Genomic DNA, 18,270 nt, shown 5'->3' with positions numbered 1-18,270 from the left:
ATTTACAGAAATTATTCTGATATGTGATACTGCTGATACTCTGACCACTACTACTTCTGAAAGCAATAAACTGGTTTTTGTCTCTGAGTCAGCAGTCTTCTGACAGCATCCACAAAATTGTAACAGACTAATTCTTAGCTTTCAGATAGGGTAAAATCTTAGACCCTTCAGAGTTCTTGACAACCTGTTATATTCGAAAATAGAAGTAAAGGATTTCTGGATATTAACATATGAATAATACTCGTAGGTGGCTCTTTTATATGAAGGGGCAAAATACAAAACAGATTCAATGAAAATTAATCGTAATCCATTAATCATAACTTCTAGTAAAGTCAGGCATTTGATCTCTTTATATGATTCCATTTACATGAAATATTCAGAATAGACAAATCCATAAGGACAAATGTTGCCAGAGGTTGAAAATAAGGGGGAATGGAGAGTGATTGATGTTGAGTAAGGGGTTTCTTTTGGGGGTGAAGAAAATATTATTCTATGTTTAAACTGGTACATGGAATGACTGATTTTTCTAAAACAACAACTAGAGCATGACTGAACAACATATTTTACACCTTTGTAACCATACTTTTCACTCCTCTCTTTGAAACCAACACTTTGTGCATATCACTAACCTGGTCCTTTGGCTTTTGATCTTTGGTTAGGGGCTGCAAGAGGCTTCACTGCTTCATTCCTTTCTTCAATGTCATTGTCAGATGACCATGTGGGAATCAGGTTTTCAGGTTGAGCACTGGACTTAGTGTTATGCTGCAGTTTCTCCTCCTTGACTTGAGAAAATATTGCATTTACCTTCTAGTGCATTAGAACCATCTAAGTGTCTTGGCTCTTGATTCTCCTTTAATTAAACCACTTAGTTCATTGAACCCTTCCTCACCTGAAGGCAAGATGTCAACATGTACCCTACTTGTTGTGGCCAATGACTCTGTGATATTGCTCATGTCTGGTTTTCAGGTGTGGCCTTTCAGACTAGTAGGTGACTTCAAGGGACCAAGGACTGTGAGTTTCTCCTGGGACCAACATTTGTCTTCATCCATCACAACTGTCTTAGAGCCATCAGAAGAGTGTGGTTGATCATTTTATGATTTGATTCTGCCCTTCTGGAAATCACTGTAGCCCCAGGCTTAGATTTATAGTCACCATTTTTAATGTTATTTTTGGAGATTTTTGTCTTTATGGCCTCCAAAAACAAGGAGATTTGGCACTTTATCTAAGGCTGCTTCAGGATGCTACTCTCAGAGGGTCTTTCTTCAGTCATTTTGCTCAGCATTGTTCTTCAGTTCTGCCAGCTCTGCACTATAATCTACTGGTGTTGGTAGCAGCTTTTCTTCCATAATCTGATAAACAAAAGAATTGGTATTTTTTGCATTGAAAGCATGCTTCAGGGTGGCCATAGACACAGCATTCCAAAGCCCAAATATCAGACTTATATTAATAATTGTGGGTTTGTTTGAGAACAATTCAAGGCTCATGTAGTAGGGCGTAACAATGAGGGTACTAGCCATGTCACAGTTGCCATGGTGATCTGGGCCAGGGTACTCCCACCAGATATTTGATTTTAAACAGTCCAAAGAATGTCAAAGAAAGTGTCAATAACTAAATGCAGATTTTCAAAATGAATTTAAACCATTTGCATATGCAGATAAAATATAAAAATGAATAGGAATGATTTGTTTCTGGAAAGTATCTAGTATTATTCAAAACAATATTGTTTACAGGAATTTATTGTCTTGGTAAAAATGTTAGAAATTTTACTTTGGCTTCAATTTATTTTTTCTTAATTCCTAGGAGAGCTATTGGTGTAAGAAACATCAACAAAAAAATTACCTTTCAAGAATATGAGTTAAAGGCAATAACCCTGTCTTATCATCTTTGTGAAGTTTATAAGAAATTGTGTCCTACAAAGGAAAGAATCAAAAGAAAGCAAAATATGAGAAAATAAAGAGATGACAAAAAGGAGAGAATCATAAAAATAATGGTAAACTTATGAATAAATAAGAGGAGAAAGGGGAGGAGGTAAAAGAGAAGAAAAACATAAGGGAGAAGAGAAAGATCATGAAGAAGAAAAAGAGACAAAATAGAAGACAATTGTTTTTGTAGCATATAACAGTAACATAGCAAGGAATTCTCAAGACTTAGTCAAATTTTGGCAGAAGCTATAGAGATTATAGAATTTGTGCTTGAAACATGAATAAGGAAAAGTGAAGCAAGTCAGATAATGGGCATAAAGTAGACCTTTTAATCAGAATTTATAAGAGTAAAAGGAAATTTTTTAAGTAACTAAAGGCAATTCTGGGATCTGAGTATGTCTCCAGAAATTCATATGATGAAACTTAATCATGAATTAAGAAGTGGGAACTTTAGGAATTGATTAAGTCATAAAAGCAGAGCCCTCATGGATGAGATTAGGACCATTACATAAGTGTTTGAGGGAATAGGTTCTCCCTTTTCCTTTCTCCAACCATGTGAGGACACTATGTTCAAGGAAGCATCTTGAAAACAGAGACTGGGGCTCTTACCAGGCACCAAACCTGCAGACTACTTGATCTTGGTCTTCCCAGTTTTCAGAGCCATGAGGGAATAAATTTTTGTTCTTTGTAAATAACTCAGTCTCAGATATTTTGTTATAGCAGCATAAATGAGCTAAGACAGGCAGACATTTTGCATCAGTATCTTTCAGAAAATAAGGAACACTGTATAAATAATTGTTTTAAGGTGTTTGAAACATTCAAATCCATTGAAACACTGTTGCATATTAGAATATATCTTTATACTATTTTTTTTCTTTTTCCTAAGAATATGAACTTCACTTTGCATAGCCTAGAACCTCAATTTGCCAAAAGGAATGTGGGGAATGGTAGAATGTGAGAGTAGATTAATATGCTGTAGAAGGAATGGCAGTATAAAAACAGAGGTGATATTTAGTTTCTAACAACTAAATTAAAATTATGCAGTAAAATCATGGCTTTACAATCCTTGGTTTCTATGTAGCCAAGAAAGAATCCAAAATCAGATGACAGTCTAGCTGGAGAAACGGTCACAGAGGGTGCCCATAGCCACCAAAGAGGCTCTGCAGGGCGGGGGGCTTTTGAGTGCAGAGTCACATTTAGTGCTCAGAGCTCATCTGTTTATTCCCTTAATTTATTCAATGATACATGCTCTTCCCTACTTGTATTCGCCCAGGCAAACTTGTACAGTCTTCAAACTTCGGCAACTTTCAACTCATATGAAAGGTTTTTCTGATCCACCACACTGATTTAGATGACTTGTCTGTGGTTCCATGTGTAGCAGCATGTGAAAAAAATCTAATACATTCCTTATCACATCATGTTCTAACTCTTATTTTAAGCTGTACAACTTCCCTGATGACTATAAATTTTTAAGAGAACACACCATATCTACTTTGATAGCATATCTATATTGGATGTTCGTTAAATGTTTGTTGAGTGAATATATTTAGACTATAGTTCTGGCAAAGTATACTAATGTTTTTAAGACTTCAAATTTCAAGGTTTCAACAATATGGCTGTCTTTTTACACTTATGCTGATTTGATTGAGTTTTTATATACTTCAAGTGCTTAAAGTCTCATCATCTGTAGCCAAAAGGAAATGCTTTTTGATGGAATCCTAGCTTTTTTCATGTAAATTCAACCAAATAATTTTAATTTCACACATTAAAAATATTTTGTTTTTCTAAAATGTATATTCAATATTATGGGTATGATTTTTTTTCTTTTATTGATTTTCTGATTGGGCAATATGGGCATTGTCTTTTGTCTTGAACTTACTGCCTTTTAATTGGTAGATTTAGCCTAAATTTAGAGCAAATGAATAAAAGAGACATAAGCAATCCATCTAGGAATAAAACAGAAAAGTAATCAATGAATATTCTTTCTGTTGTTCTGTGAATGATATAGTTGAGCAGAAATCAAGACAGTAACAAGCAGAGTGATTTAATCAAACAAAGTAGGGTTTTTTTTTGTTTTGGCTTAGAATCACAGTGTGTTGAATCCAATGAACCATTTACTTTTCAATACAGTTTTTGTAAACTCTCCATTTATGCAAAATTATGTATAACAGAATTTAGAAATAAAGTCTCAAAGCTCTACTAAGTTCAGCTTGGCTAGAGTTGCACTAGATTTAAACTATTAAAAAATTCACAAAACTTCATCCCTTTTTGTATATGACACCCAAATTTTCCACTTGTCAAATTTTACCTTAAAATTGGGAGAGCAGAAGGGTTTCTTACAACTTGAAACTACAGGTAGACAACTTGATCAGTTTGCAAGATATTCCTATTGTTTTAACCTTGGGAAGTAAGTCAGAATAAATCTGAATGCTACTTCAAGATGGGAGAGTAAGCCAAAGCCCAGAGAAGCCGACTCACCATAGCAGGGCCAGGATTGGTGGATGACCAAGTGACAGTGAAGCAGGCATTGAAGAGTATCACATCCCTTGTCCCTTTCCTACCGTACTAATGTATCCATTCATGTGTGAGTCCCAGCAACAGAAAATCTACCAATGCACAGAGAAAACCAATGATTGCAAGTCAGGAGAGCAGCAGTCATTGCCCGACATTTATCCAAGTTAAGCAGGACAAGTTAGTTTTTCATGAGAGGAGGGAAGAATTGACCCTGAGACAGAGATCTGAAATATCTAAGTTTCCAGCCAACAGATCCAACAACAATTCAGTTAGATCCCCTACTGTAAAAGAGACCAAGGGAATTATTGAATTATCTCCTAAAGGACATTTATATTTGAGATTTTGAAAAAGAGTCAAGGCTGATTTACGTCAAGAAAGTCTTCCTACTGTATTCTGGTGGAGAATGTTTAATGCTGCCCTGATCTGACTATCAGCATTGAACTCTTATTCCTCCAGCTTTTGGTGTGTTGATGAATGGCATAGCTTGCCATTCAGATGAATCCCTCTCCAAGAATTTGCCCTTTGCCAAAGGAATCTACTTAACCCAATGTCAAGCCCACACCTCAGGGGCAGCCTACAACCAGTGAATAATGATGCCATGGAACAAAGACCCAGCCCCCTTGACTCCAGAAATTATCTGATGGATCACAATTCCAGATCTCCCCATCCAGTAGCTGAGATCTCCGTTGCAACTGCATCACAGTTCAACTTCTCCCTCTCCCAATTCTGCTTCCTTCATATGCCTACAGAAATGTTTCTGAAAGCACTCCTGTAGACTATCAAGCAACTCTATGATGAGCTGTATTAGCATATTAATGCATTTTTCCTTTACTTCTTTCTTCTTTCTAATAGGACAAATCCACAAAGGATTTGAGGTAGCTATGGTGTGCCATAGAGGAAAAGAAATATCAGTATCTTTTTTCCATCCTTACAATAAAACAATAATTTTAGTTACTTAAAGTTTTATTCTGAAGAAAAAAACATAAATTGTATTTTTTGATCATTCAAAATATTTTTATCTATAACTGGCATGGTCTATGGGAGCTGGACTCAGATTTTAGCTTAAAAATTTGTCTCTTACTTCTCTGATCATTTTTGGGAAAATAGTTGTATCTGTCAGCTCAACAGCATCAACATAATTCCTAAGGAAAATCTGAATTTTCTATTAAACTATAATTTCTTCTCCATTCTGTACTGAGATAAACTTTGGCCTCTTAAGATTTCATACTCACTAAGTGTTATATAGGAAATTTTAACAAGTAAAAATTGGATTATTTCGGCAAATCAACTATTACTTACAGATAGATAGTTTAGAGTAGATCAAATTAGATGGATAGATGGAACATATTCATGAGGAAAAAAATGATAGCTTCACACAGTAAAAGCTACTAAGTAGACAAATTCAGACTCCCAGATAAAAAATCAATCCTTTATAAAATAATATAATAAAGCCATTTGTGATAATAAAATTTGGATGTTAATAGCACAAAAGAAGGTTTATAAATGAAATAAGCAGAGTTAAAATTATTCTGACACCTTTGACCACAACTCTTTTTATTGTAAAAAACAACATGATTGAACATGATGTTGAACTAGAAATTTCATAGCTTGCCATTCATCTTCCAAAATAAATTGATTAATTGCCATTTACATGGTGATGGGACAGAAGAAATAAATCTATTATCAGGACAGTTATAATTCATGTTTCTTATAAAGGCTGTTTATATAGGCAAAACAATGTGTACTGTTAAATAATTGTCTGATGGATTGTATCAACATAGGAAAAGTATTGAGTTTTTTAAGATTTCACTTAAACCTTATACAATTCATTAAAGGTAATTTAACTAAAATTACCTCTATAATTAATTTTTCAATTATTAAATTAAAGCCAATACAACATAGTGCCAAAATAACAATTTAGTTCAACTAATAGGATAGAAAAAGGTGTGTTTGGAGATACAATTAATCATTTTCAGTGATTTGACCAATATGGGTGTATAGCTAGAACATTTCTGACTCTTTTTGATCAATCCAAGTATTTTTTGTTAATAGTTGTGAATAGTTGACCCAAGCACATAGGGAAAGTGTTATTTTGTACTGAAGATAATCAGCAAAATATATAGCAAATTACGGAGACAAATGTAGATCTATGTATATGGGAATACATCCTGAATATACCAAAATAGGGCCTATATTTACCTTTTTATAACTTCTTTAAAAGAGAGAAAATTTAATGTGGTTTATAACATCCAACTGAAGTAAAAATGTATGAGTTTTATCTTTAAGCACAGCAGAGTAATGAGAGATTTAGACCAGTGTTTGGATCCCTACTGAGTGAATTATTTGCTGTACGTTATTAAGCAAGCTGTTAAATTCCCTGAAAATCCATTATTTCCTCTGTACAATGGGAAAATTAACATCTACCTCAAAGAGTTGTGAAAATTTGAAAGAATGTGTAGAGAATGACTAGGACAATGTCAGGCACATAGAATGTGCTCTCACTGCCAATTTCCTTCCCTCCCCTACTCCCAGCCCTTTTACTGGGGCACTGGGAAGTCAGGGAAGTCACTCTGGGTTTCAGTTTTACCCACTGTAAACAGGCAAAGCTAAACAAGTTCAACCATTCATAACACCAATGTCATGACACATCATCATGTCATAAGTAACTAGGAAATGTGTCACAAGTAGCCCAATCCAAAAATAATTGAGTGACCAAGATTTACAAGTAATTTTCTTTTACAAATGTACAGTTATTCTAAGGTTATCCCCATTAAAACATGAAAATCAGCCAGTGGTACTTCCACTTGTTTTGAGGTGGAATAAATGAAGTAGAGTTTCAGTCAACAATGATGGAATTGCTCATAATGCACAAGCTACTTTATCTTATGTGGTAGCCTTAATGTAAACTTAATAGTTCAGTTATTGTGAATTGTTATAGTTCTCAAAAATTATTCTTCTCTTAACCAAACATTTCTTAGTAATATTATCTATGCAAATATTTCTAAAAAGAAAAAATAAAGCTAGTTGGAGTAAAAGGAAAAAAATTCTGTATAACTATATGCTTTACTTCCCTGCAAAACTCCCTGACATTTCTCATATCAGAGTATGCTGATAAGACTGTCTAAAGTATGACCATGATCATTCTTGGTGTTTATTCCAGTGGAGAAAATGTTGAGAACCACTGAATTACATCACCTCTGAAGATCTTTTCTTCGGCAAACCTTTGTGTATTGTCCCAAATATGTTTGCAAGGAAATACCCTCTAGCAAAAGAAACCCTTCTGAAACTCTTGGGAAAACTTAATAAAATTGTAAACATCACAAAGTATTATAGCATAATTTGGCTGTATTACAGGAGAGATTGAACACAATGAAAGTATTCTCTAGTTCAAATGGCAAAACCCACTTTAGAAGAGGACATATCTAAAGCATGGTATCTAAAACTTGGTGGCATAAAACACCAGAAATTTACTCTCTCACAGATCTAGGCCAAGAAATTAGAAATCAAGGTGTTGGCAAGATTGATTCTTTCTGGAAGCCTTGAAGGATATTCACTCCATGTCTGTCTCCTAGCTTCTGGTGGCTGTCAGAGTTCTTGGCATTCCTTGACTTGTAACACATTACTCCAATCTCTGCCTGCATCTTCACATGGACTTCCACTTTGTGTGTTCTCCTTTATGTCTCTGTGTGTCTCAAATCTTCCCTTTCTTTCTTTTATAAGGGCACCAGCCATTGAGTTTAGGGCCCACCCTAAATCCAGAATGATCTCATCCTCAGGTCCTTAACTTAATTATATCTGCAAAGATCCTATTTCTAAATAAGGCCATATTCACAGGTGCCGGGGGTTAGAACTTGGAAAAATCTTTTGGAGAAACACTATTCAACCACTGAAGGCTGTTTCTAGTGCCCCCCCCCAAAATCACATCTATCCCACTTGAAAAATACATTCACTCCATTCTAGCATCACTCAGCATCACATCCCAGCGTTTTCCTCTTACACATCAACGTTAACCCAAAATCTCATCTAAATGTCATCATCTTAAAAAGCCCCAAATCTCTCCTTCTAAATCATCTAAATGATTGGATGGTGGGACTTTCCATTTTGGGGGAAAATTCCTCTCCATATGTGGACCACTGAAAGTAGAAAATAAGTTATCTGCTTCAGATAAATACAGTGGTGGGACTGGCATAGGATAAACATTCCTACACAAAAGGGAGAAAATGGAAGGAATAAAAGGGTTACTAGTCTCCAGCAAGTTTTAAATCCAACAAGAAAAATTTTGTTAGATTTCAATACATGAGAATACCATCTATGGCTCAAAGCTCTGTCCTCTGGGCCCATGAATTTTCTTTTCTGGACCCACAGGGGACCCATCCTTTGCACCCATGGAGGCTTTGTTGGCCTCTGCCTCTGCATTCACAGGACTTCCCTCAGAATCATTCTTCTTTTTCCTTGAAAAGTGGCACATATCTGCAGCCAAATTACTCTATCAGTTTTTTCCTGCTTGTGGAATTTGGGGAGTCCAACAATATTTTTTCATTTTATTCAGTTCCTCTCAGTCACAAAGCATGCAGTGTTTCTACTAGTAGAACATCCTCAAATAACTTTGTCAGTCTCCTATGTAACTCACATGGGTCCACACAATTAAACAAAAGCATTCTCAACAGATCCTTCCTTGATAACTCCATCTTTATTCCTGGCTCCTACTAAGATGGTTGATTGGCTCAATAAGTCACACACATAATCTCCAGCAAAATGTTGTCCAGCCACACTTTTGGTCCTGTCTCCAGAAAATGTTTTTCTAACAGTGAATTTCCCACTTTAGCATCCTTTATAATGTGGATAGACCAAGAACCATCCAAATCATCAAGTGATGGTTGCTTTTATGCATGAAATCCTTCCTCAGTTTATGTCTTTACTCTGCAATTATACTAGAAGCTGCACATTCAACACTTTGCTTGGAAATTTCTTTCCTTATATATTCAAGTTTATTGTTTACAAATTCTACTCCCCCCCCAATAGTAGATCACAATTCAGCCAAGTTTTCTGCCATTTTATAACAAGGATAACCTTTCTTCCAGTTTCCAATAAAATGTTTCTCATTTCTTTCTGAGACCTCACCAGAAATACCTCTAATATTCATATTTCTATTAAGTCTTCAAGGAAATCCAGGCTTTTTGTATTATGTAACTCAAAATTCTTCCAATTTCTACCCTCTACCTAATTCCAAAACCACTTCCACATTTTTAGGTATTTGTTATAACAGATCCCACTCTCAGTATCAAAATCTGTATCAGTCAGGGTTCTACTAGAAAAATAGAAACAGTGGGATATATGTATGTACACACTGAGAGATTTATTTCAAGTAACTGGCTTCTGTAATTGTGGAGTCTGGCTGGGCAAGTCCAAAATCTTGTGGGCACGTCCATTGGCTGGAAACTCAGTCAGAAATTGAGGCTACAATCCACAGGTAGAATTTCTTCTTCCTTACGGAAACTTTACTTTTGCTCTTAAAGCCTTTCAGTTGATTGGGTGAAGCCCATCCACATTATCAAATGTAATCTCCTTTACTTAAAGTCCATTAGTTATAAATATTAACCACATCTACATACACATTCACAGAAACACCTAAATTAGTGATCGATTGAATAACTGGGTACTATAGCCTAGCCAAATTGGCACACATAACTAACCATTGCATGCATCCTATATTATAAGATCATAGGAAAATGCTTAAAGTATTAGATTTATTTTCCAGGTTTTAAGACAGAAGAGCATAACACAAAAAATAGGAAAAAAAACATATGAGGGTGTTCTTGGGGAAATATCGTTTCCCAAGGCATTAAAGATTTTTTTTCTGGAATGTAAAAAGCAATACAAATATATCCCAGGAATAATTTTTTTTCCACATAAAAAGTTTCTCAGGGCAGAAATCTGAAATTAAAATGAGTTTCCAGGTAGTATTTCTGAGCAAGAAAATTAAAAAAGGAAGAAAGTGAGGAAGGAAAGGAGAAATAAAATAAGGAAGGAAAGAGTTGTCCTACATCTCATAATTTGGATGATTAGCTATGAAAAGGCATAGAGCCCTAATCCAGGCTCAAAAGATAGCAAATAGAATAGATTTATTCTTCACTTGCAGAAAAAAAATCTACAGAAAATAGTATATATTAAGAATTTATGGACTCATAGAAGCAGAAAGTAGAATGGTAGTTACCATAAGCTGGGGTTGAGGGAGGGAAATTGAGGTGGTGTTGGTCAAAGGATACAAAATTTCAGTTAGATTGGAGAAATAAGTTCAAGAGAACTATTTTACAACATGATGACTATAGCTAAAAACAATATATTCTTGAAAATTGATAAAAGAGTAGGCTTTAAGTGTTTTATCATAAGTGAGTGATAAATATGTGAGGCAATGCATATATTACTTAGCTTGACTTAGCCATTCCAGATTGTATGAATATTTCAAAACATCATGTTATACACCATAAATATATATGATTTTTGTCAATTAAGTGAGTAAGCAATTTTCTTAAATATCCATGGAAAGATGGACCATAAAAAAAGAGTTTACTATACACTGGACGTTACCCTAAGTTCTAGATATTTTTTAAATGGCATATTGTAGAGCCTAATACAATAAATGAAATTTAAAATAGTTAAAAGAAGAAGATGATCTAATAGGTATGTTGGGTAGATAGCAAGGGACCTCCAAGACTCTCGTAGGGACAAAAAGTGAGTGCCTTCAGCCAAGGAAACCATCAGTAGAGCAAATAGACAACCCACAGAGTGGGAGAAAATATTTGCTCTCTACACCTCTGATAAAGACCTAATAAGAAGAATTTATCTAGAGCTTAAAAAAATTAACAAGAAAAAATCAAACAATCCCATCAAGAAATGGGCGACGGAAATGAAAAGAAACTTCTCCAAAGAAGACAGAATAATGGCATGCAAACGTATAAAGAAATGCTCAATCTCTCTAATTATTAGAGAAATGCAAATCAAAACCACAATGAGATACCACCTAACCCCAGTAAGAATGGCCTATATCAAGAAATCCCAAAACAACAAATGCTGGTGAGGATGCGGAGAGACAGGAACACTCCTACACTGCTGGTGGGACTGCAAATTAGTGCAACCTTTGTGGAAAAGAATTTGGAGATACCTCAAACAGCTAGAAATAGAAATAACATTTGACTCTGCAATAGCATTGTTAGGCATCTACCCAAAAGAGCATAAGACATTCTATTATAAAGACATCTGCACACTTCGATTTTCAAATGGTGGCAATACCCACCAGAGATTCGGTGGGGGGGACCCAATCTTAGGGATGGGACGAGTATTCTGGAGGGGGAGGGCATAACTCTAACCTTTCTTAGGGAGAGGCAAAGATATACAATGTAACCAAAATGTTAAACAAAACAAAACAAATAAAAAAAAAACTTTCTAGCAGGTAGTGGGCAGGCAGGAGTGGGGAGGAGGAAAGGGACGTATGTTTCCATAACATGTACGGTGCACACCACCAGGGGATTGGACATTTTGGGGGGAGGGAAGGGGAAGGAGCAATATTTGTAACCCTAACAATATTTGTACCTTTATTTCATCATAATATGATGAAATAAAAATCATGTTCTAAAAAAAAAGTGAGTGCCTTCCCTTGCCAAGGCAAGGCACTCACTCAAACAATTGCCCCACCTGGGAAGAAGGACAAGGGTAGCCCCATCATGGTGCTGCCCTGCTTTAATCCCACCCCATTGCTACATCTGGGGGAGAGAATTCTCTACAAATCTGCCAATCAGAACTTAACACACCAACTGCCAAAGAATGCAGAAGTACAATAGGGTCTAGAAGGTGACCTAGGACAACCTAAGGCTAATGATGTCATTAACTTAACTTTACATTGCAGTACACCCCCACACTCACCAAAGGGCTTTCAGAGAGACTCATGGAAGGTCTGCATGTGCAGTAAGACTCAGGTGATATAACTCCCAACTGTCCACCAAAGTGGTTCATGGTAATGTCTGAGCCACAAGGAGGGCCCAAGCCAGACACTATAAAATGAGACCCAGACCATAACCAAGGCCTTTTTTGGTACAGGAGGCCCATTCATCATTCTGGGGCAAATGTATCTTGCTCTTTAAACCTAAATCTTACTCTTGCTCTATAATCCTATCTTTCTCTCCTCAATAAACCTTCTTACATGCTTACTTTGCTTTTGCTGTGTCTGGTCATTCTTCGGCCAAGAGCACACCAAGCACCAACATTTGAGACTGCTGACCCAATAGATAGACACTTTAACAACAGTCACTGTGCTAGATACTTCCCTCATAGTAATCCAGAGACAAGAATTTTTTCCATTTTACAGGTGAGGATGTCATGGCCCATTTACAGGATGGAAGATGAACACAGAACACAAAATGAAAACGCAGAACACAAAGAAAAACACAGACACACATACAGACAGCTGACTCGAGTAATAATACACTGGGTCAGTTTTATTTTTATACTCAAAGATTAAAGTTAGTTCCTTGTATGTAACCACCCAGGTGTGGCAGCGATAGCCATAAATTCCAGAATGTGTAGCCTTAGGGAAGCAGTTATCCGCTGACTCAGAATTTCAATGTGGTTGCTCTAGGCACTAGCATAGATAAAGGACAGAGATTAGCAAGGATGGGCCAGGTGAGCCACAGGGGGCATTTCTCATTCCCAGCTTCTCCTAGGGTGACCCCCTAAGATCTTCGGCTGAACCCCGGCGGCTATGCCTGGCTTAGGTCACCCCTCCCTTGAGGGGTCTTACCTGTCATTGACTAACCAGCCATCTTATGGGGTGTTTATCGTGTGGCCTCCAGACCCCCAATGCCATGGAGCAGGGCCACTCTTGCTACTTGCAGCTCAGGTCCTTTGTTATGCCTCTAGGCAACACCTTTGTTTATCACTGGGAGTCTATCTGGAACACATTACTTTCAAACACTCTGGGCAGAACACGTACATTACTCACTAATTTAATTCTTAAACTAGGAAAATATATGTCAGTCCCCTACAGAGGAAGTCACAATTCAGCTATATTAACTTAATCACTACTAATAAAAGTCAATATTTAAACATGTCCTATTTGAAATCTACTTGATTCCAAAGTCCATGCATTCTCTACTGCTTCCAGTGGTCTCTTTTAGAAATGTTCACAGTGTTTGTAGCAATGGACATCCAGTATAAACAGAAGGAAATCTTTTCCAGATACCTAGTTCAATAACAACATCAAATTGACTTTGTCATGGCCTAGTTGCCTTTTTTTTTTTTTACAAAATAAAAACTTCATAGGACATGTTAGGTAGGTAGCATGGGATTCTGGGTCTCCTAGAAATGATAGTGGGTGCTGTGGCTCCCATCTTTGTTCTACCCCACCTTAATCTCCTGAGTAACTGACATACCTGGAGAGTAGGGAATATACTACAAATCTATTGACCAATCATAACTTAATGTGCCAGCTGCAAAAGAATGCAGTACTCTCTAGCCCACAGGCCAAGCTGTATAGGTACCATAGAGTCTGGAAATTAACCTAGAACAACTCTCATGCGTGGTAATGCAACTCTCAACTGTCCAATCAGAGTGGTTCCAAGGTGATATCTAAGCCACTAGAAAGGTCCCAATTCAAGCACTGTAAAACAAGACACAGACCATAACCAAGCTCTTTTTGCACCCTTCCTTTGGCTCTCCCTTTGCTACAACAATGGATCTGGTCGTCATCTGTAGCATATCATGCTCTGTCAACTTATATCTTGCTCTTGCCCTATAATCCCATCTTTCTTTCCTCAATAAACCTCATTTTTGTGCTTGCCTTACTTTTTGGCGTGTCCAGTCACTCTTTGGCCATAAGTGCATCAAGAACAGACATTTTAGACTAAAATTTGAGAAACACACACACACCTCATATGAAAGGTTTTTACACTGAAAAGTGTGTTCTATTTCCAAACCAGACATCTAGTGTCACTTTTCTTGGGTAAGGGTCAACATTAAATATCTTTTCAAAAATTTCCCAGGCCTGTAACTTCTTTCATATCTTTTTAAAGACAAAAATGAGTAATATGTTTGACACTTTGCTCAGTTCAAATTTGCTTTCTTTTCTTTTCTTCTTTTTTTCCTAATAAATAGGATATTTTCCTCAGCACATAAAAGTCTACTTCATTTATTTTAATGAGTAGTGTATTTTGCGTCTATGTATTAATACATCTAACCAGTTCCCTCTCAAGAGGCTTTTAGGGCTTTTTCAGTTTTTGATTTTACACATGTGTGTTTTGGTTTCTTTTCCTCAGCTTCTTCTCCAGCCAAATTACTCATTTCCCAGTGTCACAAAGATGTTGGTGTTTGCTGTCTGCCCTTCTTGTGTGGATCTGCAACTTCTTTGCCAAAAAACAGAAAAAAAGAAATCTCTATGGAGATTCTTGCATTTGTTCTCTAAAAAGCTTTAAGAGTAAGCAAGTCTCTTATAATTTAGATGTTGCTCTTATTGGAAACAGACCTTAAGGATTTAACTTCCAACCCCAATCACTTTATACAATGTTGTAACAAGCAACATGGCAAAGAAACTAAAAAGTTCTTGCCAAAGTTAAAAGAAACCAACCACGTTTTACTATACTTCCTAAAAATTCATTTAGCACTATTTGAAAGTCCCTACCAGTCCAAAGATTCATCCACTATTTTCTTGGTGATTCACTTGTCTTTATGCACATTTTCACTTGGCAGGCAGAGACCTAATTTTCATTTTATTTAATGGATACTCAACAATACTCAATAATGCCTATTTTTTTATTTATATTTTTTGAATACTGATCATCTGATAACTTGCTTTCTAATAGCAGTGGAGCACAATTAATCATTATTGTAACACTATTGTATGATCTTTGCAAAAACCTTCCATTTGGCTTTATTTGTAACAGACAGAACTGTTTATCATCTCAAAAACAACTACTCAACGTCATCAATAAAAAGTTAATTCAGTGGTAGAATGAACTGGTAAAATGTTCAATAAGATTTGCTAATAGCAGCAGAAGAAGAAAGAATTTAAAATGGGCTATTGTTTGAGCCAGGATAACCAAAATATCCCCTGGATGACCACAACTTTTCACTTTTCAGTACACAGATCAGCACCTTATAAACTGTTTTTCCACAATACACTGTTCCACAAACGGTAATAGTTACAATAGCAAAAGTGGGGGAAAGGGGTCATTTAATGTGTAAATGTGCATTATGAAACTAAAACTACACACAGAATGAGTCACTTCACTTTTGTTCCCCGCTCAGCCCACTAGTTAGCTTTTGATGGTATTCTAGAAATAACCAGAAAGACTTGTATTCAACCTTAATTATAAATACCTATGAAATAAAGATTCTCCTTATTTCTCATAATGCTGGGGGTAGAATGAACTATCCCCAGATAGACTGAACTGTCCCCAGCATTATAAGAAATACTTTTTTTTAACTTTACCAACTTTAATGGATATAACAAAGTAGAAAAATGTTTCTACACATACAAATCACCTGCTAAAATTATCTTTTAAAACATACAAATATGCCTTTTGCCTACCTTTTTCAACATTCTATTTTTTATTTTTCACTCAGCAAAGCCATAATTTTTCTTCTCTCTCTCTCTCGTTTTTGTTGTTGTTGTTTTTTGAGATCTAAGTAAGAAGGTAAGTACGAAATCCTCAGGTGTTCCCCCACCCTCTCTTTTGTGTTCCCAGGCTCTCTGGAAACCTACCACTTCATTGCCTTTATCAGATATTACCATAATTGGATATTTTATTTTTCTATCTGTTTTACTAAACCCAGAGAACCTGGGAGTCAGAGACAAATTCTGAGTATCAGTATTAGTATGAGCATTGGTACTTATATAAGTATTTAGAGGCACAGCTCCTAGAACATGGCATGCATTCAATAAATGTGTGTTAAATAAATAAATGAGCATAAGTATCAATAAAACTCCCATGTTAATGATGTTTTTGTCAATGATTTAAGTTGGGGAAAGAATCATGCCTGTAGACAACATTTAAATTGGGTTTTTTGCCAGATATACCTTTTAATTTTCAAGTTAAATTTTAGCACCTTTAGATGAAGCATGCACTCCTCCTTCCACAGTCCTAATTTTCTTATATTTGGCAGCTTCACACATTACTTTTACCTAGACCCTCACAGGAATTGAATTTGCTACTTCTGATGTAGATATTACATGAGAAATGATATTCATTAAGTTTATGAGTATAAAATAAGTTGTAAATACAGATTGGAATAAGATATATTTTAATATAAATAGAAGACCTGTACACTTTAGTAAAGAAAGAAGTGAGAAAACATGTAAGAAATAATATAACATGCTCAAGTTTTAAAGCAAGTTCTATAATACAATAACTACATGGTAGGCATTAGAGTGTGTGCTCATCTCACATCTTTTGTGCCCATCTGGGCAACAATCAGAGGCTGGCATAGAGAATAAGGAGAGGTTTTCAAGATGGCCACCAAGATGATTAGAGGTTAAAAGAGAAAGCCTGATCGTGGAGAGTCTCTCCAAGGAAGACTACAGAATCACATCATGCGGCTGTGTCTAAGGATGGAATAGGATGAGCTGAAGCAGTATCTCCATTCATTTTAGATAATCTGCTGGAGCTCTGGACACAGGAGGGGAGGGAAATTTTTGAAAGGAAAAAAACAACACATATTTAAAAGAAGAGCTGTTAATAGACAAATTCCACTAAAGAAAGAACAAAGAACAAACATCACATGTACTCACTAATATTTGGGAGCTAAACAATGGATACACACAGGCACAGAGAGATGTAAAGAGCAATGCAAACCAAGAAGAAAGGGTAGGAGGGGGATATGGGGTAAAAACTATTGGGTACAAAAACACTATTATGGTGACAGGCACACCCTGACTTAAATATTATACAAGGTATACATATAGCAAAAACATTTGTACCGCTTTAATATTTTGAAATAAATAAATAAATAAGAAAGAACAATGAAGAGGCAAGTTTTAGGCAGCATACTGAAGACATTCCTCTTTTCCAATTAAATAAGCAATCAGATTCTTTTAGTAAGGATAAACACTGTAGGGAGGAGAGTTCCAATAGTCATCAGCCCTAGTGAGAGCGCATGTTCAACTAAGTAAACTGTGTAAACACGTCCTGAGTTTGAGTTTGTTTCTCCAGTACAAAAATAGAAACAGGTAACAACAAATAAATATTTAATGAAATATTTCCTCTGCTCTAGGTACCACAATTAGTGCTCAGGGAAAAGAATTACAAGGGACAAGCTAGAGACTCTTTTAAGTCACGTGATCCCATGTAGTGATTTCAGCCTTTTCTTCTTGCAGCATACAAGTGCACATAAAATGACCATTTCAAACTCTTTTTTTTTTTATAATGTAGAAATTATTTTATTTACTTTTTTAATTTTTTTTTGAGACAGAGTCTCGCTTTGTTGCCCAGGCTAAAGTGAATGCGGTGGCATCAGTCTAGCCCACAGCAATCTCAAACTCCTGGGCTCAAGCAATCCTACTGCCTCAGCCTCCTGAGTAGCTGGGAATACAGGCATGTGCCACCATGCTCGGCTGATTTTTTCTATATATATTAGTTGGCCAATTAATTTCTTTCTATTTATAGTAGAGATGGGGTCTCACTCTTGCTCAGGCTGCTTTCGAACTCCTGACCTTGAGCAATCCGCCCGCCTCGGCCTCCCAGAGTGCTAGGATTACAGGCGTGAGCCACCGCACCCGGCCTAAAACCACCATTTCAACAGTAATACGTCTTTACAGTCAGTGATTTCTGAGAGTCTTCCTCTACTC

At 36.2% G+C, this 18,270-nt stretch overlaps 1 pseudogene; it reads right to left on the bottom strand.

The window, feature by feature from the left end:
• Nucleotides 1–557: 557 nt before the first annotated feature.
• On the bottom strand, nt 558–1,565 carry LOC105883090 (serine/threonine-protein kinase Nek4 pseudogene; annotated as a pseudogene).
• Between the last annotated feature and the right edge of the window lie 16,705 nt (nt 1,566–18,270).

The sequence above is a fragment of the Microcebus murinus genome, chromosome 1 (genome assembly GCF_040939455.1).
Source record: "Microcebus murinus isolate Inina chromosome 1, M.murinus_Inina_mat1.0, whole genome shotgun sequence".
NCBI classification, from domain to species: Eukaryota; Metazoa; Chordata; class Mammalia; order Primates; family Cheirogaleidae; genus Microcebus; species Microcebus murinus.
Note: the sequence above shows the minus strand (reverse complement) of the source record. Positions and strands in the feature narration are given on the sequence as shown.